At 41.1% G+C, this 23,311-nt stretch overlaps 1 protein-coding gene across 3 annotated transcripts in view; it reads left to right on the forward strand.

Annotated features, from left to right (window-relative positions):
* The window catches only part of LOC143981780 (beta-1,3-galactosyltransferase 5-like), a 214,169-nt gene that overhangs the window by 14,521 nt on the left and 176,337 nt on the right, over positions 1-23,311 (forward strand). Inside the window, exon 1 of one of the 3 annotated variants that reach the window (XM_077479875.1) lies at positions 6,867-6,992. The exons of 1 other annotated variant lie outside the window; for it this stretch is intronic. The gene's annotated coding sequence lies outside the window, so the exon portion shown is untranslated. Of the gene's footprint in view, positions 1-6,866; positions 6,993-23,311 lie in introns of those variants that run through there. One more of the 3 variants, XM_077479874.1, reaches the window with a different exon arrangement.

Genomic DNA, 23,311 nt, shown 5'->3' on the forward strand with positions numbered 1-23,311 from the left:
ACTATATTGTATATTGCATACTTCTGACCACAGTGCTCCTTGTTTCTACAGTTGCTGGTTACTGAGCAGTCCCTGACTATTTTATTGAAGTTCTTCTTTAACCACTTCAATACCGGGCACTTTCACCCCCTTCCTTCCCAGAGCAATTTTCAGCTTTTAGCACTGTCACAATGACAATGACAATTGCACGGTCGTGTAACACTGTACCCTAATTCAATTTTTATAATTTTTTTCACACAAATAGAGCTTTTTTTTGGTGGTATTTAATCACTGCTGGGGTTTTTTATTTTTTACTCTGCAAATAAATTTTCCCCAAAAAAATGCATTTTTCTTAGTTTCTGTTACTTTCTCTTGATATATTTTGACCAAAAAGAATGCTGCTACATTCCTTTGGTAAAAATAACCCAAATCAGTGTTTATTTGGTGCTGGCAGTGATGGGGGAAAGACAGATTTTTTATTGGGACACTGAAATGTGTATAGGGACAGGGGTATATCAGTGGTGCTTGGTGTACTGTCACAGATCTGCAGATTGCCCCTCTCCGCCCTCCCCCCCCACTGAGCTCTCACTGAGCTCGGTGGGGAGAACTGTCGCAGAGACATGCGTCTATGTTTCCATTGTGATAGATGTGATTGGACACAGCCATCAGGTGATCACAAGGGCCAATCACAGCGCCCATATCCCGATCTCTGCTCAGCTGGATCCTGTGATCATCGAGGCGCAAAGCACCTTGTGGTCACGCTGCAAGCATTCGTTCTGAGGGACGTTCCTGAATGTCCACTCAGAACGAGGAAAGGACCACCCGGCCATTTATGTGCAGTGGCCGGGTGGGAAGTAGTTAAGGTAGGCTCAGACTAATAGCCAGAATGCATGGTTAGATAAACAGCCGATCGCTCGACAGCCGACCAACGAAACAGTGTTCGTTGGTCAAAATTGTTGCCAACATTAACCACTTGCCGCCCGCCATATAGCAACATGATGTTGGCAAAGTGGTTGCGATATCCTGACTGGACCTCATATGACATCGCCAGGATATAAAGCCGCTGTCGCTTGATATCACGGTGATTGCTGTTGCAGTGTGTCAATCTGACACTGATCTAAGTAAAGAGCCTTTAACAGAGACTCTTTACCACATGATCAGCCATGTCCAATCACAGCTGATCACGATGTAAACTGGAAGAGCCGTTGATCAGACACGAGTAGAGGAGAGCCAAGCAGCTGCTCTCCTGATGGGGGGAGGGGTCTGTGCTGATTGATTATCAGCACAGCCCCCCCCAAGGATGGCCACACTGGACCACCGGGGATGCCACCAGGACCACGAGTGATGCCACCATTAGTCACCCCCAGGTATGCCACACATGGCTACCAAGGATGCCAATCAGTGCCCACAATGGATGCCAATAAGTGCCCACAATGGATGCCAATCAGTTCCTACAATGAGCATCACTGATTGGCAGGCATTATTGTTTAGCACTGATTGGCATCCATCGGTACCATCCATTAATGTAAACCAGTGCCACCTATCAATGCCCACCCATGCCACCTATCAGTGCCCATCTGTGCTGCCTATCACTGCCCATCCATGCTGCCTATCAGTGTCACCCTTCAGTACCCATCAGTGCCACCTATGTGTACCCATCAGTGCTGCATATCAGTACCCGATCAGTGCCGCATATTAGTAACCATCATCTGTGCCCATCAGTGCCATCTCATTGTGCCACCTCATCAGTGCCCATCAGTGCTGCCTTATCAGTGCCCGTCAGTGCAGCCCCATCAGTGTCCATCAGCAAAGGCGAAAACTTACTTATTTACAAAGTTTTGTAGCTTTCAAAATTTAGGTCTTTTTTTATTTGTTTAGCAGAAAATAAAAATCCAGAGGTGATCAAATACCACCAAAAGAAAGCTCTATTTGTGGAAACAAAATGATAAAAATTTGGGCACAGTGTTGTTTGTTTGTCATTCAAAGTGCGACAGCACTGAAAGCTGAAAATTGGTCTGGGCAGGTAGGTGTATAAGTGCCCTGTATTGAAGTGGTTAACCCATCGAAAAAAATTGTTAAAAGAGCAATGGATTTAATACATAGTATTGACGTGTCATTCACATGTGGACCTGATGTAGTGTGCATGTGACCTTGTAGCCATACCTTTCCGCCCAGGACGAACGTTCCTACGCAATCCGTTGAAGTAACTGGCATCGGAAACCGAAATATTTCACCAAAAGACAACTAGAAAGTAAAGAATGTGGACCAAACAGTTCATTCATGTTTATGAAACATCTTTCTTGAACACTGCTTCCGGGTCATCAACTATTTCCACTGATGCATGCTAATGTTTGAGAGATTTTTTACTGACGACCGTCACACCAACTAATTTTTTCAATCAAACTTTTTCGTTTACAATATCGGGTATTATTTGTTGGGCATTTACGAGTAGAAACTTGGCCGATCGTTCGCAGAACGGACATTTTCGGCTGACATTCTTATTGTGTATTCCTGCTATTAGTGTTAGCTATCTAACCGGTGGCAGCTGGTGTTTTTTTTTGGGAGGTGGCAAACAACCACACCCCGGTCAGCCTGTCGGTCATCCAGCCCCATCTAGGTTGCATACGGGCAGCGCTCCTATGGGCGTCGGGAAGCGGCTTCCTCCCTCCTCCTCCTAGGCGTCCAATAGCATCGCCTGTTCTTTCAGCCAATCGAGTGATGGGTCCCAGGACCCGCTTCCTGATTATCTGAGAGGAGGATCAGTGTGACAATAGCGAATATTCATTCACTATTGTCACACAACTGGGTGGGCTCGGAGTGCAGTGCTCTGCTCCCTGAGCCCACCCTTTTTTGAAGCCTATTAGAGCCCCTGGCTCTAATCAGGTGATTAAAAAAAAACACACCCCCCCCCATTGGAATTCATGCATCCGGCACCCTGCATGTAGATTAGGGGGCTGGATGCACGAAAAATAGACGAGCCGCCACTGTATCTATAACTATTTTCAATGTGGACAAAATGGAAGCGATTCATTGAATGATGGTGGTTATACATGTCTGTCAGACTCTTGCTCATGGCACAGCAATTAAAGAATATTTAAGGAGTACAAGGAGGCTTGTTTTTTTCTTCCAACCATGCCCTTCCACAATTTGGCCATATTCACTGTTTGCCATTGTTGATCTCCTTTGGGTGCCCAAAGGTGCTTGATGGGAGAAACCGATGGAAGGTAACCCAGCGCACAGAGGGGAATAGAGTTGCCACCTGCCCAGGATTCACCCGGATAGACCGGGTTTTGAATCATGTGTCCGGGTTTCGTGCACACTGAAACCCGGACACATTATTCAGACTGGGATGTGGTTTCACAAGTAACCAAGATAGTCACACACAAATCTGTTGCCATCTGGCAGCTGCAGACAGATGTCTGTGGGCAGTATCGGCATCACTGGGGGCAGGGCAATGATTCCAGCAAGAGCAATTTGGCCACACCCAATGTCTGCTATGGCATGCTATGTGCACCGCATTAGTACTCTCCTTGGGGCACCCCCAAAGGTGTCCCAGGCCGCTTAAGCATTTGGGTTTGGCTTGAAGGAAAGGTGGCAACCTTAGAGGGGAACCAGGCATCTAACATTCTCTGAATAGACAAGGTGAAGAGGCAGGGCAGTGACATCATTCTCCCCACCTCATCCAATCAGAGAATGCTTTGCATTCATTGAGAACATGTATTTTTTTGTATTTTATTGTATTTTTTAGCATGGTAAGCACAAGAATCAATCTGAGCACAAGGGACATTCTGGACACAAGGGACAATCTGCTGGAAAGTTTTCCTGCGTATGTGGGGCCTTTTCCTGGGGACTTTCCCATTACTGTCCATTACACTCTGAGCACAAGGGCTGCACAGTCGGGGACACTGCAAGCACAAGGGGCCCTCTGCAGGGGACACTTGGAGCCCAGGAGACACTCTGAAGGGGACACTTGGAGCACAGGAGGCACTCTGCAGGGGACACTTGGAGCACAGGAGGCACTCTGCAGGGGACACTTGGAGCACAGTGGGCACTCTGCAGGGGACACTCCAAGCAAAAAGGGTTCTCTGTCAGGGACACTCCGAGCAGGGGCCATTAAAAACATTGAACACTGTTTAGAGAACTGGCTAAACACATAGGGTTATCTGCCAGAAGTATTTTGAATTGTTTGCATTGGTATGTGAAATATATGCATTGTGCTAAGACATACTAAGCTCTAGCCTTCGAGGTGGTTTAACCACTTGCCTACCGTGACAATTTTTTAATCTCCAGAACATGTCTTAAAATCTGAATTTTTTACTAGAGATTACTGTAAACTCCTCCAACAAGTATAAGTTTTTTTGGAAAGCAGAGACCCTGGAAAATAAAATGGTGGTAGTTGTAATTTTTTATGTTGCATGATATTTGTGCAGTTATTTATCAAATGCAAATTTTCAGGAAAAAAATACGCTAAGATTTAATTTTAGTGCATACAAAAATAATAGTATACCCAATTGCTTGCTCATAAAACAAGCCTCATAAAATGATTGGGCGGCTCTGGTCTTTTATCAGAAAGCCCTTTGCCGACGCGTGAGCTTAGTATAAACACTTGTCTACCATGCCATTTATAAACATACCAGCTTGGTAGACAAGTGGTTAATAATAATTGAATTGGGCTTATTATTTGAACCTATTTGAGGTTACAGAAACTGTCAACTCCACTTTTACTTTTTATAGATAAGGAATGGTTTTGTTATTTTGGTTAGACACAAAAGAAAATATACACCATATGCAGCCAACCTTTCACCTAAAAGCAGGAGGGGGCCATCGATTGAAAGGTTTAAATATTTTGTCTCATTGCTTCATCTCTCCAAGATAAAGCACCTTGGACAAACATTGTGCGCATTCCTCTCTCCTTCCTCTTCCCTGCTCTCTCTATTTACTAAAGCTGGATTCACCGTCGACCAAAGAGGGATCATTTTGATGCAGTTGGCCATATTGAACATATATTGCAATTTATGTGAACCAAGAACTTCTGTTTTTTATGCAGAAGTTGGGTAGAAATCATATTGCAATTTATATGAACCAGAAACTTCTGTTTCTTATGCAGAAGTTGGGTAGAAATAATCATGCCATATATACAGTATATATTTGCATAGTTGCCATTTGCCAGCATTTCAGAAACATTTCCAAGGGCAACTTTTATGGTGTGTAGAAATAGTAGATGGAGTATGTATCTTTATTTGGGACACAGCATCCATTTAAAAGAGTCATGACATTACAAGAGGCATATTGTTAAAGTGGAATTCCAGCTTTCCCTCTAACTAGCTTGTAGGAGGGGTGCAGTGTGGTGTGGCAACAATAATTCACACAGTCAGGGACAATATTAAATGTAGTGCCCCAGGACGACGTAACATATTACGAAACGCGTAGGGAGGAGCGACGCGCTGACGTCACCTCGTGGCTTGTGTTTGTGATCTGGGAGGAGGGGTTTGTGTTGGTGTGCGTCCGGCCGGCGCACCCCACTTAAGGCCTACTGTCTTTTTTGAGCTTGTAAGTGTTCATTTTATATTTTTTACTGCAATAAATTGGGATTTTACACTATTTGGAGCCATTTTGTTTTTATGTATGGATGCCCACCTATGAGTCAGTGTTTACGGGAGAGCCATTTTGGGACCCAATCCCAGCTGGTGCACACATTGGAGATTATCCTAAACGGCTGAGGAATGTAAAGGTTGGAGAAGCTGCCACAACTTTGATGAGCTATTGTTGACCCTTTGGGGTCTGAAGGTTCTGGTAAGAAGCCATTTTATACATAGGTGGTGGTGGATTCTACACAGCTCACAACAGAAGATTTCTGGATGGACTTTTTTTGCGAACAATGAAAAAACATTGCATTAAATACATACAGAAATAACAGTCAATTCTCAAATGCAAGACATAACATGAAGTTTGTTGCCTAAATAAAAATTGTAACATAGCAAACAACCACATAAAAGACTTAACGTGACATGTCATTATGATGGGATAAAATGGTCTACCTATACTCTGGTGAGATTGGATGTATTAGAATCAAAACTTGGACATGAGGTAATAGAAATCCTATATAGAAAAGAAAACGGCATCCTATAAATCTCAACGCGTTTCATGGATTGATCCATTCATCAGGAGCAGATGCTTGACTTGTCTGCAAAAAAAATAAAAAATAAAATGAGATATATATATATATATATATATATATATATATGAACACCATTAAGTATGGGTTAATATCCAGATAGTAAGAAACATAAGATTGGGATGAGGACAAAAGTCCAACCCAAAATAAATTACATATGGTATTGGATCCAGCCTATGCAATTTTGGAGAGCGGCGGGGGGGCTGTAAATGTCTAGCCCAGGAGCTGGGGTGATAGAGATCTAATGGAGCATCAGAGACATATATAACTGTCCTCAGAAAGGTGAAGGTCGCCATGTTGTGCTTGTCAGAAACCATGAAATCAGGCCGGAAGTCTCCTTTCCCAGTGGAAGCCTTATACGGAGAAACGTGTCGGCTGGAGCCAAGGACCAGACATACGGTATAGCTAGCATTGGCAGCTGTATTATTTATATTGATACACTGCTTTTTTTTGCCAAGATCTGTTTTTGCCGTTTTGACCGTTTTTAAAGATTTTTTTGTTGCGTGCAGTATTTATTGGTTTTCATTGATTTGGTATGCACTGTGTGTTTTGGAGCCATATGGGTGGCATTTTTTAAAATAAATGTTTTTTAAGAAAACCCAACAATATTGCACTATTCGTTTTGTCAGCCCTGCATGCTGGACTGAGGAAGAGGTGGCGTGCGCATAGCCAGTGGAGGAAGCGAAGTGCTGTGTGTGGTCTGCAGCTGAAAAACGGAGAGGAGGTGATTGCTGCACACTGACAGAGTAGTGGAGGATTCAAGCTGAGGAGTTGGAGGTGAACATCGCTCTGAAGAGAGGCTTGGGTCTGAGATATGCTCATCTGAATCTGGGATCTGGTAAGCGGCCAGCCGATTATATTTCTCCTTTCCTGTAAAGCTATTATTTGCAGAGAGATGTGCGCTACCGCTGCATGACGAGAGGGCTGGAAGATAGACTGTTGCTAATATGTAATTTTTTTTCCATTTCTGGAGAAACTATTTTGTTTGAAGTTCAATGTGCATTTGATCTATGCATTATACGGACTTTCTTTTTTCATAACTAGTTGATTAATGTGGACTTTTTTGGAATAATTACCTACCATTTACCACTAATAATGGTTTACTGTCACTTGTAGTTCTATTGAGTGAGAGTGTTTGGCACAACACAGGGGACACTGAAGTTTATTTTTTTTGGTGGTTTATTTATTGATTTAATTAATTAATTATTTCCTGACAGACTCCATGGCAGCAACGTGTGGGTTAAGTCCCGCCTCCACTACCCTATAGGACACTACTCCCATAAATCTTTGCTCCCTGCCCATGGCCGTGTTCTTTTTTTGTCCTCCTCCGTAGGACCAGACGTTATGGTCTTTCTACCTGAAGATTGCTCCCACACGGTTCCATTGTTGGTTTGGCCGAATTGCGACTGGATGGAATTGTCGCATGACTCCGTTAAGCCCTAGCTACTAGCGGGGTATGGAGTGGGCATTGGATATAAGCGCTGGAGGAAGCCAGAAGCCTAGCCACTGGCAGGCAGGCTGCGCACTTGGTCGGATAGCCCAGCTAAATAGCAGGTGACCTATTTTGCCCTGAGAAGTCCGGTATGTATTGTGCTTACCTTCGGCCCGGAGACGATCGTGTGGGAGCGGTAAGATTGTTCCTCTTTTCCATGGCAGCAGTTTGTGTTTATTTTCTTGTCGTTTCTCCTTCATTTTCCGTTCGTTTTCTGTGTCTGTGTATGTGGGTATAGGCGTGACGGTCGGATTAGCCTGCGTTCCGCCGGTGCTCACTTCCGGGTCTTTGTTGGTACGTTCGTTCTGTGCATGCGCGCGTACGGCACAGGATCGAGGCTTGGTTCGCGCGTGCGCGGTGGCGGCGGGATGACGCTATTCTCGCATGCGCAGTAGCGGTACATAGGACGCGGTGATGACGTCATTAAGGCGCCTTATTTAAACTTAGAAAATAGCCTGCAGGCTTTGGGAATGCTTGCAGGTTATTTCGTGACTTCCCCTTGTCCAGGTTTTCTGCTGTGGAGGTAGGTGGCCTTCTGGGAAGAAGGGGGTGGGCGTGTGTGTGTTTGATGCCCTCAGCCTTACTTATATGTCTTTGCAGCATTTATGGAAACCCCTAGAGATATGGACTCACCTCCGCCTGTATGTGGCCAGCCCTCTCATAATAGGTACTGTCTGGGGAGGAAGTAAGGGGGGGGGAGTGGTCCGGTATTAGTCAGTGTGTTATCTTTCCTTATCTGTATGTCTCTTCTATCTCTGTCTTAGCCCATCTAGATCAGCACAGCAACGCAGCTCAACGCACAGAGGAAACGATTCTTCTAAGTCTTACCACCGGCACTCATATTCTAAGTCTAAACATCACGGCTCACCCTCAAGATCTGGGCGCCGTAGCGAGGATCGATCTTGCTCCTCCAGGGCTCATTCCAGCCACTCTGTTATTAATACTTGCTGGGGATGCAGATCGCAAGTTCCTATTGGGAAATCCCTGTGTGACCTCTGCTTTTCCAAAGCCTCTAGTGAGAGAGGGGGTACGGACCAGCAACTAAGATCCCTTGTGGAAAAAGTGGTGAAAGAATCCCTCAAGGGGATCGGGGCCAATCAGACCCCTGTGCCTCAGTCAGAATCACCTCAGTCACCAGTCAGGGATTCGCATGCTCAAGAGCTTTGGGAGTCCTCTTTAACAAGCCACCATTCAGCTGCTGCTTCAGACAGTGAATCTGAGGAAGATAGCCCCTGTGTGGGGTTTGACTTTGCCTTACTTTCTCCCTTGGTGAAGGCCATCAGAGAGGCTTTGAACTGGGAAGATGAGGTGGCTAATCCTTCCAAACAAAGGAAGTATTTCAAGCAACTTAAAAGGGAGCGTCTTAACTTTCCATTCCTGTCTGAACTTGGTGAGGTCATCACGGATGAATGGAGTAAAGTTGAGAAAAAGAATAGTATGCTCTCAAAAGTCCTAAGGTTATATCCCTTTAAGGAGGATGAGGTCAAGTATCTGGAATCCGCTCCACTCGTGGATGCAGCGGTGATGAGATTAGTAAAGCATGTGACCCTTCCATTGGAGGATACAGTTTCATTCAAGGATGCCTTAGATAGGCGGATTGATTCCGATTTAAAGAGAGTCTACCTCACTGCTGGTATGGCATGCAAGCCAGCATTGGCTTTAGCGGCAATGTCCAAAGCCATGGAAGTCTGGACGGACGGTGTGGATGATACTCTCAGAAACATTTCGGATGAAGTCGCTAAAAACTCTCCTATCCAGGAGTTGCGGCTTGCTTCGGCTTTTCTGGGGGAGGCTTCGATTGACATCATCCGCCTAGTGTCCCGGGTCATGCTTTCAGCTGTAACCGCCAAACGGGCCCTTTGGCTTCGTCCCTGGCTGGCTGATCCAGCATCTAAACAGGTGTGGTGCCGTATCCCCTTCGAGGGTTCTTCTCTTTTTGGGAATAAATTGGATAATGCCATAACCCGGGCCACTGGTGGTAAGTCGGGGTTTCTTCCCCAGGATAGACGCTTAAAAAGCCAGAAGAGATTTTTTCCTAAAAAGCAGTATCAAGAGCAGGCCAGGGAGGCCCGTAGCTATAAACCGGGTCGGGAATATTCCAGATCATGGAAATCAAGGCAGTCATCCTTTAAGAAATCCGCCAAGAGCAGTGCGTCAGGAGAGAGGGAACCAACCAAATCTTTTTGAGATTGGGCCCGCTCAGATAGGCCAGGTGGGGGCTCGTCTTCTACATTTTCGGCATGTCTGGGCGGCCTCAATCCGGGACCTCTGGACCGTCAGAACGGTCTCTTCAGGCCATTCTTGGACCTTCTGCAGGTCCCCAAGACTAAAGTATGTTCCCACTTCATTTCCAGCCACAGAAGAAAAAAGGCAGATCTTGTTGGCCTGCGTGAAATCTTTATTGGCTCAAGGCGCTGCCGTACCCGTGCCAGACGATCAACGAGGGAGAGGAATTTATTCCCCTCTTTTTATGGTCCAGAAGAAAAACGGTTCTTGGAGACCAGTTATAGACCTTACACATCTGAATCGTTTTATCAAGAAGGAAAGGTTCAAGATGGAAACCTTGTCTACAATACAACAGTCAGTCCAGTCAGGAGACTGGATGATTTCAATAGACCTAAAGGACGCTTACTTTCATGTCCCTGTGGCAGAAGATTTTCAGCAGTTTCTGCGATTTTCAGTAGGAAAACTACATCTCCAGTTCGTGTGTCTCCCGTTCGGACTTTCAACGTCCCCCCGAGTGTTCTCAAAGGTGTTGTTGGCCGTAGTGGCTCTATTGAGAACCAAGGGAATTCGTCTTTACCACTATTTGGACGATCTTCTGCTGCTAGCCCAGGACAGAGACCGTCTGTTACTGCACAAGGGTCAGGTTATCTCCACTCTTCAAGAGTTCCGTTGGATCCTGAATCTAGAAAAGAGTCAGTTAATTCCCTCCCAGTCTCTTGTGTTCCTAGGCGCACTCTTCAACACAGTGAGGGGTACCATCTCTTTACCCGAAGAGAAAGTAGTGGTAATTCGAGACAGAATTCGTCCGGCCCTCTCAGCCTCCCATCTTCCGGCTCTTCAGTGCCTGAGGATTATTGGCACCATGGTGGCCACGATTCCAATGGTGAAGTGGGCCCAATGGAAGATGAGACCGTTCCAAAAGGGGTTTCTTCACCAATGGCTGGGCAACAAGATGCAACCTATCCGGATCACATCTTCAATGAGAATCTCTCTGCTCTGGTGGCTTCGGAAGGAGAACCTATTCAATTGCCATTCCATTCTCCCCATCTCATGGGTGACAATAACTTCGGATGCCAGCAACAGGGGCTGGGGCGCCCACTGTTTGACGGAAGTAGCACAGGGCACCTGGGTCTTTCCTTCCAGGAGGATGGTGTCGAATATTCTAGAATTGAGGGCAGCCTTCCAGGCGCTCCTAGCCTTTCGGCATCTGGTCTTAGGAACCTCGGTCCTACTCAGACTAGACAACACTACAGCAGTGGCATATATAAGGAGACAAGGAGGTACTCGGAGTCTGTCCCTTCTTCAGGAGGTAGAGCCAATCATGTCTTGGGCTCAGAAGAACCTGGTCAACATTACAGCAACTTATGTTCCAGGAACGCAGAACGTCCAAGCGGATTTTCTGTCTCGGGTCAATCTGGACAACAACGAATGGTCCCTTCACGAAGAAGTTTTCAGGTGGATTCTAACGTTGTGGTTCTCCCCAGAGGTCGACCTATTTGCTTCCCCTTGCAACAAGAAACTGGCGAGGTATTATTCCAGGTTTCGGGATCCTCAGGCCTACGGAGTGGATGCGCTGACGGATCGATGGTGGTTCAACAAAGCTTACGCCTTTCCTCCAACTCCTATTATTCTGCAGTTCCTGCGGAGACTCAAAACAGAAGCAGTAGAGGTGATAGCTGTAATACCTTATTGGCCCAACAGGCCATGGTTTCCGCTTCTAATGCTCCTCAGTGTCAGAGATCCGATTCCCTTACCTCTCAGACCCGATCTTCTATCCCAGGGCTCGAAGCTCCATCCCTGTCCAGCCCACCTATGTCTGAGGGTCTGGTTTTTGAGAGGGGAAGGTTAGAGGCTCTGGGTTGCCCAAAGGAGGCCATTCCTACTCTCATGAGTGCAAGGAGGAAAAGTACCAACTAGGTATATGAGAGGATTTGGTCTAGATTCACAAGTCACTTGTCTTCCAGGTCTTGGTCCAGTGGTAATTTGACGGTTCAGGATGTTCTCGGTTTCTTACAGTCCGGACTAGACATTCCCCTATCTGTCAGCGCTCTTCGTGTGCAAGTCTCGGCAATCTCGGCCTTTTCTGGAGTATCCTGGGCTAAACATCCATTGGTTCAGCAATTTTTTAAAGGAGCGATTAGACTTAGACCACAGAGGAAACCTAGGTTCCCCAAGTGGGATTTACCGCTAGTTCTCGACTTCTTCTCTCATCTGGACAGAACACTTTCAGTCAAAGAATTGTCCCTAATGACATCTTTTTTGGTGGCCATATCCTCAGCAAAAAGAGTCTCTGAGATTCAGTCTTTAGGGTCAAAGGAACCTTTCCTCACATTCTTCCCTGACAGAGTGGTCCTAGTGCCAATGCTGGGTTCGAACCCAAAGGTTACCTCAGTCTTTCACGAAAATCAGGACATTACCCTTCCTACCTTTCATTCGGCTGGGAATCAGGATCTTCATCCTCTCGACATGGGAGTTATCTTGAAACGATACCTGGAGGCGACAGCTTCTTTCCGGCAATCAGATTATCTTTTTGTTCTTTTTCATGGTAAAAGCAAAGGCCTTAGGGCTTCGGTCAGATCCATCTCCACGTGGGTGGTTCAGGCGATCCAGTGGGCTTATAATGAGAAGGGCTTGGCTCCTCCTGAGGCGGTTACGGCGCATTCCACGAGAAGTCTCTCTACTTCTTGGGCAGCTTCACGTCATGTGGCTCCTGAGGTTATCTGCAGGGCTGCCTCTTGGTCATCCATTCATACATTTATGGCTCACTATTGTGTTGAACCTGCCAGTCTATCTTCTGTTGATTTTGGCTTAAAGGTGCTGTCGGTGGACAGTGTTAAATACATTTTTTGTTCAGCATTTTTTGCCCACCCGAGTGTGTTTGGCGAGTTATTTCCCACACGTTGCTGCCATGGAGTCTGTCAGGAAAACGGAAAATTCCTATCAAAATACTTACCGTAATTTTCCTTTCCTGATGGACTCCATGGCAGCAGGAGTTCCCTCCCAAAATGGCTGGAGTAGGCTAGTTATCGAACACGGCCATGGGCAGGGAGCAAAGATTTATGGGAGTAGTGTCCTATAGGGTAGTGGAGGCGGGACTTAACCCACACGTTGCTGCCATGGAGTCCATCAGGAAAGGAAAATTACGGTAAGTATTTTGATAGGAATTTTCCGTTTTTTGTTGTTGCTGGTCTGCGTGAGAGGCAGATTCACAATTTTTTCTTTTTTATATTCCACATATTTATTTTTTTTACACATTTTATGAGTGGTATATCAGGGATATTTTTGTTATTATCACTGAGCATTTTTTTTATCACTGATAAACTGATTATTGATCTTTTTAAGTTTTGGGTGAGAGTGATTTGGGCACGGAAATTTGTATTCCAGAGATTCATGTGAGCACTCGTTTGATCAATTCATTCAGGTTGCGCGATTGAAGTTTTCTTTCAGAAGTACGGTTAAATCACATTTGTTTAATAAATATTAAATTTGAAAAAAATGTTATTTAATAAAAAGAACAAACGTAATCAAAACATAGCCAAAGTTCAGTTACTGGAACGGATAGTCAGCCAAGCCAGAAGTCAGGGATCAATGTAGTGGAACAGCAAGCAGGATCTGGAGCCAGAAGGCATGTCAGCAAAGCAAGTCTTGAACAGGATCACAGGAAATAGTCTCTGTGATGTTGACCAAGGCGAAGGCAGAGATCCTTTGGGCTGGATGGCTTAAGTAGGCAGGACTGACGAGCAGGATATCATCAACAGCTGAGTAACTGTGGAGAGATAGGAGCTGGCAATTAGCTGACAGCTGAGGGGCCAGCTCATAGAAGGAAGGGCTGAGCCCAGCCCTCACACTGCTCAATAATAAAGCCAGATAATGGCTCCAAAAATATCTATGAAGATAGATTAATGTGTGTAAATATGACAAGTTGCATACAGTGGCGGCTGGTGCTCACTATTTTGGGGGGGTGGCACAACCAACACTCACAACCCCCCCCACAGGAGACGGGTGGCAGGTCATCCAAAACAGCAACCCCCCCGCGGGAGACACAGGCGGCGGCGACCATGTAAACCCCCCTGGGAGACAGACAGTGGGTCATCCAAAACAGCAACCACCCCTGCGGGAGACCCAGACAGCGGCAATCATGTCAACCCCCCCAGCAGCGGTCACCCCAGAGGCTGCCTTACCTTGAGGAGGCAGGGAGAAGGAAGAGCAGGGCCAATCCAGTGAACACACAGGAGACAATCTCCTTCCAGCCGAATAGATACCAGAAGTCTTAGTCTTAGGACTCCCTGGCCAATAGGGGCTTCCTGATTGGCCGGGAGGAGAATGAGGAAGAATAGCAAATGCTCATTCGCTAGTGTCACAGACCTGGGTGGGCTCGTAGCTCATAGCGGTGTGCCCCGAGCCCCATCCTATTTTGAAGCCTATTAGAGCCTCAGGCTCTAATCAGGTGCTTTAAGAAAACACCCCCCGCATTGAAATCGATGCTCCCGGCATCTTGAAAGGGACCAGACGCATGGTTAGGGAGTGGCAGCGGCGATGGATAGGGGAGGTGGCGCCCATGTGCCCTTAATGGATGGGCTGCCCCTGGTTAGATAATTGGTGCCTCCAAATGGTGGGTATAGCCCGTGCCCATCAGGACTTAAGAAAGGCTGAGAATTTCCATATAAAAGTAAGATTATCACCTTGTGTGATCAGAAGGTGAAAATTGTGCCTAAAGAGTTGCATAAAGAAAGACTAGGAAAATACTGTGTGAGGTCAAGATTATCACCTAGGTGTAAGAAGAAGGAAATAAAACTTGTGCACACAGAATTGCTGGGAAGTGCCTTGCTTAAAATAGAGGCAGATAGTGAGTGAAAGATAGGAGATAAACAAAAAACATAGCGAAGTCAAATTCCAGATGAATTGCATGATAACATAGTCCACGGTTACAGCAGCAACATGATCTGAGAGAATGACAGTGTCTGTTGATAGTGGCAGAATGTGGCCTGGCCATTTTGTGCCCAATCGGTAAGATGTCCAGAAGAGATGCGATCCTACACTTTCACTCCTCATTATGAACCTTTCCCTACCACTAGTACTGTCCCTAACAGATGGGGTACATTTCCCTTCACTACCCGCTCACATAATGCTCACCAAGACCAAAGTCAGTGCTTTAAATAGGCTCTGCTTAACCCAAGATGGCTGCCAGAGTCACATGGGGCAACAGTGACCCAGGAAACCATAGAATAATCAGGTTCCTCCTGACTTCCTCCCGAGCTGCAGAGCCACTGTGGTTGAATGCCACCTGCAGTGGAGGAAATAAATCGCACCAAGCTTTAAAACTGTCCCCACCCCCCTCCAAACACCTATGCTTACTAACCTGTGTAGGAAAGGTTACCTATCTACAGGCCTCTCCAGTCATGTGATACGGGTCCCTCTGTTTCAGGGCAGCTTTTGGGGGAGGGGAGGTGGCACTGACAATAGATTGGCCATTGAAGCCTATAGGTAACGTCACCACTCCAGGCTTAACCAGCCGCTGTTGTCCCTCCCCTGCAGCTGCTGCTGGCTGACACAGGGGAGATCACGTGACTGAACCGGAGTGGTCTGAAAATAGGTAAGTATATACATCTTTCTTATGTAGGTAAGTATATACATCTTTTTTATGTAGGTAAGTATATACAGCTTTCTTATGTAGGTTAGTTAGCAGTGATGGTGCATCAATAAGGGTGCACGGTGCCATCCCCTCTCTCCAGTCACCCCATCTATGACCAGTAAATATCCATGGCCACCACTACCACCCCCTATTCAGGCACCTTGCCCCTTTTCAGGCGCCGGGCGGGGGTGTTTTTGAAGCACCTGTTCAGAGGCATAGGCTCTAATAGGCGTCAAAAAAGGTGACCTGCGAGCGCCATGCTTGGTACTCGCAGTTCACTCAAGTGTGTTAGAACAGCTAATGAATATTCCCTGTCCTAACATTGAGCCGCCTTTCCACCAATTCAGGTGCTCGGATCTGTTACCAGTCACCTGGTTGGCTAAAATGACAGGTGCTGTGATTGGACACCTGGCAGGATTAGAGTACAGGAGGAGAGGACAGAAGTGACACATGAAGACACCTCTTATGCCGCGTACACACGGTCGGAGAATCTGTCGGAATGCGTCTTATCGGACCGTGTCGTCAGATAATCCGACTGTGTGTGGCATGCATCGGACTGATTCCGTCCGAATCTCCGTCCGACCCAATTTTCCAACATGTTGGAAATATTTCCCGACCAACTGGGCCGGTCGGACGTAATCCGATCATGTGTAGAACATTTTGATCGGACCAAGTGCCACGCATGCTCAGATCAAATTCCTACATCAAAGCTATTGGCTACTAGCCTGAATCTAGTCCCATCGTAACGAAATTATGTCATCACATTCTGAAAGATCGGATTTTTCGAAAACTTAGTCCGATCGTGTGTATGCAAGAGTTTCAGACACAATCCGTCAGACTAAATCTGACGGGCAAAATCCGACGGATTTGGTTGGCAGAATCTCCGACCGTGTGTACGTGGGCATAGAGGACACCGCTCACCGCCATCACCTGCTGCCCCACCGAGCCAGGGTAAGTGTCAGGCAGACAGTGAGTGGGAGGGGTCACAGTGGCGGTATTGGATGGCACATTGGCAGCATTTGATGGGACAGTGGCAGCATTTGATGTGCACAGTGGCAGCAATTGATGGGCATAGTGGCAGAATTTGATGGCACAGTGGCAGCGTTTGATGGGCACAGTGGCTGTGTTTGATGAGCACAGTGGCAGTGTTTGATGGGCACAGTTGCAGCGTTTGATGGGCACAGTGGCAGCATTTGATGACACAGTGGCAGGGTTTGATGGTCACAGTGGCAGCATTTGATGGGAACAATGGCAGCATTTGATGGACACAATGGCAGAATTTGATGGGCACAGTGGCAGCATTTGATGGGCAGGGTGGCAGCGTTTGATGGCACAGTAGCAGCGTTTGATGGGCACAGTGGGAGCATTTGATGGAACAGTGGCAGAGTTTGATGCCACAGTGGCAGCTTTTAAAGGGCACAGTGGCTGCAATTGATGGGCATGGTGGTTGCAAATGATGGGCACAGTGGCATTTGATGGGCACAGTGGCTGCGTTTGATGGCACAGTGGCTGCAATTGATGGTTTTTTTTCCCAGTATTTTTAAGTTTTCGCCCCCCAAAAATTTTGAGCACCAGCCGCCACTGTTAGTTAGTGTAGGTAAAAAAAAAAAAAAATTCCCAGCCCAATTTACCGGTTGCATTATTATTATTATTGTTTTTGATTGAACTAGTCCCATTCATGTGTAGAGACACTTGGCCCGTGGCATAATCCCAAGACTGACTCAGAAAACACTCTCTGAACGGTTCGTTGCATTTCTCTAAATCCACTTGCACACACATTCTTGACAAGTAGAAAAGCCTACTAAAATAGGAGTGCCCTCTAATTACCTTCTAGGTGGTTTAACCACTTGCCTACCGTGACAAATTTGTCATTTCCAACACACGTCTTAAAATCTGCATTTTTTTTTTTGCTAGAAATTACTGTAAACTCCTCCAAAAAGTATACGTTTCTGTGAAAGCAGAGACCCTGGAAAATAAAATGGTGGTAGTTGTAATTTTTGTTTATGTTGCATGGTATTTGTGCTAATTTTTCAGGAAAAAATGCACTAAAATTAATTTTAGCGCATACCAAAAATAATATTGATTCCTCATAAAAAAGCCTCATGAAAAAGCTCTGGTCTTTTATCGGAAAGCCCTTTGCCGGCTCGTGAGCTTAATTTAACCACTTGTCTACCATGCCGTTTATAAACGTACCACGTTGGTAGACACGTGGTTAATAATGATTGAATTGGGCTTATTATTTGAACCTAGTTGAAGTTACAGAAACTGTCCACTTTTACCTTTTTTCTAGATAAGGAATCGGAAATGGTTTTGTTGTTTCGGCTGATGAACATTGCTTAGACGCAAAAGAAAATAGATCCAGCCAACCTTTCACCTAAAAGCAGGAGGGGGCCATTGATTTGAATACTTTGCCTCATTGCTTTGTCTCTCCAAGATAAATCACCTTGGAGAAACATTGTGCGCATTCCTCTCTCCTTCCTCTTCCCTGCTCTCTCTATTTACTAAAGCTGGATTCACCATCGACCAAAGAGGAATCACTTTGATTCAGTTGGCCATATTGAACATATATTGCAATTTATATGAACCAAGAACTTCTGTTTTTTATGCAGACATTGGGTAGAAATATTCATGCCGTATATACAGTATATATTTGTATAGTTGCCAACATACGTGTGCACAGCCCATTGCATTAGCGTGTCCATTAGACATGTGCGGTTCCTTTTTTTCCCCGAATTTAAATCCAGACAAATTTTCGTTTTTTGGATGTATGTATCCAAATTTCCGGATTACAATAGTACCGAATTTAAACAAATCCGAAATAAAGAAACAAAAATTCAAATCGTTTTCAAATTCGAATACTTTTCAAACTTGAATTAGAAAAGTTTTCAAATTCGAATACTTTTCAAACTTGAATTAGAAAAGTTTTCAAATTCGAATACTTTTCAAATTTGAATTAGAAAAGTTTTCAAATTCGAATACTTTTCAAACTTGAATTAGAAAAGTTTTCAAATTCGAATACTTTTCAAATTTGAAATAGAAAAGTTTTCAAATTCGAATACTTTTCAAATTTGAATTAGAAAAGTTTTCAAATTCGAATACTTTTCAAACTTGAATTAGAAAAGTTTTCAAATTCAAATACTTTTCAAACTTGAATTAGAAAACTTTTCAAATTCGAATACTTTTCGAATTCGAAACGTTTTACGACTTTCCAAGGAGAATAAAATAGAATAGAAAATAAAAGAATAGAATACGTTTCTGTGAAATCCAGACAAATTTTCGTTTTTTGGATGTATGTATCCAAATTTCCGCATTACAATAGTACCGAATTTAAACAAATCCGAAATAAAGAAACAAAAATTCAAATCGTTTTCAAATTCGAATACTTTTCAAACTTGAATTAGAAAAGTTTTCAAATTCGAATACTTTTCAAACTTGAATTAGAAAAGTTTTCAAATTCGAATACTTTTCAAATTTGAAATAGAAAAGTTTTCAAATTCGAATACTTTTGAAACTTGAATTAGAAAAGTTTTCAAATTCGAATACTTTTCAAATTTGAATTAGAAAAGTTTTCAAATTCGAATACTTTTCAAACTTGAATTAGAAAAGTTTTCAAATTCGAATACTTTTCAAACTTGAATTAGAAAAGTTTTCAAATTCGAATACTTTTCAAATTTGAAATAGAAAAGTTTTCAAATTCGAATACTTTTCAAATTTGAATTAGAAAAGTTTTCAAATTCGAATACTTTTCAAACTTGAATTAGAAAAATTTTCAAATTCGAATACTTTTCAAACTTGAATTAGAAAACTTTTCAAATTCGAATACTTTTCGAATTCGAAACGTTTTACGACTTTCCAAGGAGAATAAAATAGAATAGAAAATAAAAGAATAGAATACGTTTCTGTGAAATCCAGACAAATTTTCGTTTTTTGGATGTATGTATCCAAATTTCCGCATTACAATAGTACCGAATTTAAACAAATCCAAAATAAAGAAACAAAAATTCAAATCGTTTTCAAATTCGATTCTTTTTTAATTCGAATACTTTTCAAATTCGAATACTTTTCAAACTTGAATTAGAAAACTTTTCAAATTTGAATACTTTTCGAATTCGAAACATTTTACGACTTTCCAAGGAGAATAAAATGGAATAGAAAATAAAAGAATAGAATAAGTTTCTGTGAAATCCAGACAAATTTTCGTTTTTTGGATGTATGTATCCAAATTTCCGGATTACAATAGTACCGAATTTAAACAAATCCGAAATAAAGAAACAAAAATTCAAATCGTTTTTAAATTCGATTCTTTTTTAATTCGAATACTTTTCAAATTCGAATACTTTTCAAATTTGAATTAGAAAAGTTTTCAAATTCGAATACTTTTCAAACTTGAATTAGAAAAGTTTTCAAATTCGAATACTTTTCAAACTTGAATTAGAAAAGTTTTCAAATTCGAATACTTTTCGAATTCGAAAACGTTTTACGACTTTCCAAGGAGAATAAAATAGAATAGAAAATAAAAGAATAGAATACGTTTCTGTGAAATCCAGACAAATTTTCGTTTTTTGGATGTATGTATCCAAATTTCCGGATTACAATAGTACCGAATTTAAACAAATCCGAAATAAAGAAACAAAGATTCAAATCGTTTTCAAATTCGATTCTTTTTTAATTCGAATACTTTTCAAATTCGAATACTTTTCAAACTTGAAATAGAAAAGTTTTCAAATTCGAATACTTTTCAAACTTGAATTAGAAAAGTTTTCAAATTCGAATACTTTTCAAATTCGAAACGTTTTACGACTTTCCAAGGAGAATAAAATAGAATAGAAAATAAAAGAATAGAATACGTTTCTGTGAAATCCAGACAAATTTTCGTTTTTTGGATGTATGTATCCAAATTTCCGCATTACAATAGTACCGAATTTAAACAAATCCAAAATAAAGAAACAAAAATTCAAATCGTTTTCAAATTCGATTCTTTTTTAATTCGAATACTTTTCAAATTCGAATACTTTTCAAACTTGAATTAGAAAACTTTTCAAATTCGAATACTTTTCAAACTTGAATTAGAAAAGTTTTCAAATTCGAATACTTTTCAAATTTGAATTAGAAAAGTTTTCAAATTCGAATACTTTTCAAACTTGAATTAGAAAAGTTTTCAAATTCGAATACTTTTCAAATTTGAAATAGAAAAGTTTTCAAATTCGAATACTTTTCAAATTTGAATTAGAAAAGTTTTCAAATTCGAATACTTTTCAAACTTGAATTAGAAAAGTTTTCAAATTCAAATACTTTTCAAACTTGAATTAGAAAACTTTTCAAATTCGAATACTTTTCGAATTCGAAACGTTTTACGACTTTCCAAGGAGAATAAAATAGAATAGAAAATAAAAGAATAGAATACGTTTCTGTGAAATCCAGACAAATTTTCGTTTTTTGGATGTATGTATCCAAATTTCCGCATTACAATAGTACCGAATTTAAACAAATCCGAAATAAAGAAACAAAAATTCAAATCGTTTTCAAATTCGAATACTTTTCAAACTTGAATTAGAAAAGTTTTCAAATTCGAATACTTTTCAAACTTGAATTAGAAAAGTTTTCAAATTCGAATACTTTTCAAATTTGAAATAGAAAAGTTTTCAAATTCGAATACTTTTGAAACTTGAATTAGAAAAGTTTTCAAATTCGAATACTTTTCAAATTTGAATTAGAAAAGTTTTCAAATTCGAATACTTTTCAAACTTGAATTAGAAAAGTTTTCAAATTCGAATACTTTTCAAACTTGAATTAGAAAAGTTTTCAAATTCGAATACTTTTCAAATTTGAAATAGAAAAGTTTTCAAATTCGAATACTTTTCAAATTTGAATTAGAAAAGTTTTCAAATTCGAATACTTTTCAAACTTGAATTAGAAAAATTTTCAAATTCGAATACTTTTCAAACTTGAATTAGAAAACTTTTCAAATTCGAATACTTTTCGAATTCGAAACGTTTTACGACTTTCCAAGGAGAATAAAATAGAATAGAAAATAAAAGAATAGAATACGTTTCTGTGAAATCCAGACAAATTTTCGTTTTTTGGATGTATGTATCCAAATTTCCGCATTACAATAGTACCGAATTTAAACAAATCCAAAATAAAGAAACAAAAATTCAAATCGTTTTCAAATTCGATTCTTTTTTAATTCGAATACTTTTCAAATTCGAATACTTTTCAAACTTGAATTAGAAAACTTTTCAAATTTGAATACTTTTCGAATTCGAAACATTTTACGACTTTCCAAGGAGAATAAAATGGAATAGAAAATAAAAGAATAGAATAAGTTTCTGTGAAATCCAGACAAATTTTCGTTTTTTGGATGTATGTATCCAAATTTCCGGATTACAATAGTACCGAATTTAAACAAATCCGAAATAAAGAAACAAAAATTCAAATCGTTTTTAAATTCGATTCTTTTTTAATTCGAATACTTTTCAAATTCGAATACTTTTCAAATTTGAATTAGAAAAGTTTTCAAATTCGAATACTTTTCAAACTTGAATTAGAAAAGTTTTCAAATTCGAATACTTTTCAAACTTGAATTAGAAAAGTTTTCAAATTCGAATACTTTTCGAATTCGAAAACGTTTTACGACTTTCCAAGGAGAATAAAATAGAATAGAAAATAAAAGAATAGAATACGTTTCTGTGAAATCCAGACAAATTTTCGTTTTTTGGATGTATGTATCCAAATTTCCGGATTACAATAGTACCGAATTTAAACAAATCCGAAATAAAGAAACAAAGATTCAAATCGTTTTCAAATTCGATTCTTTTTTAATTCGAATACTTTTCAAATTCGAATACTTTTCAAACTTGAAATAGAAAAGTTTTCAAATTCGAATACTTTTCAAACTTGAATTAGAAAAGTTTTCAAATTCGAATACTTTTCAAATTCGAAACGTTTTACGACTTTCCAAGGAGAATAAAATAGAATAGAAAATAAAAGAATAGAATACGTTTCTGTGAAATCCAGACAAATTTTCGTTTTTTGGATGTATGTATCCAAATTTCCGCATTACAATAGTACCGAATTTAAACAAATCCAAAATAAAGAAACAAAAATTCAAATCGTTTTCAAATTCGATTCTTTTTTAATTCGAATACTTTTCAAATTCGAATACTTTTCAAACTTGAATTAGAAAACTTTTCAAATTCGAATACTTTTCGAATTCGAAACGTTTTACGACTTTCCAAGGAGAATAAAATAGAATAGAAAATAAAAGAATAGAATAGAATTTTTTTTTAGAATAGAAAAGAATAGAACAGAAAATAAAAGAATAGATTATAATACAGTAAAACAGAACAGAATCGAAAATAAAAGAACAGAATAGACTAGAATATAATAGAAACAAATAGAATAAATAGAATATATTCATCTTCTGAAATTCGGATTACAAATAGAATGAATTTGAATACATAAGAAAATAATAGAATAGAAAAGAATAGAAAAATAATAATAGCATAGAATAGACTATAATATAATAGAAAAAAAAAACAATAAAAAAACTAAAAAAAACAAGAGAATAGAATAGAAAGAATATAACTGGTTCCCAAAATTCAAATAGAATCGATTCAAATTTGAATAGAATAGAAAAAAATACATTGGAATAGAAAATAACAGAATAGTATATAAAAAAAACAACAACAGAATAGACTAGAAAGAATATAACTATCTCGATTAGAATACATTTGAATAGAAAAGAATAGAATAAAATTGAATAGAAAATAAAATAATAGAATAAACAAAAAAACAAAAAAAAATG

The sequence above is a fragment of the Lithobates pipiens genome, unplaced genomic scaffold (assembly GCF_037356315.1).
Source record: "Lithobates pipiens isolate NorthernLeopardFrog02 unplaced genomic scaffold, aLitPip1_a1.2 Scaffold_16, whole genome shotgun sequence".
NCBI lineage: Eukaryota > Metazoa > Chordata > Amphibia > Anura > Ranidae > Lithobates > Lithobates pipiens.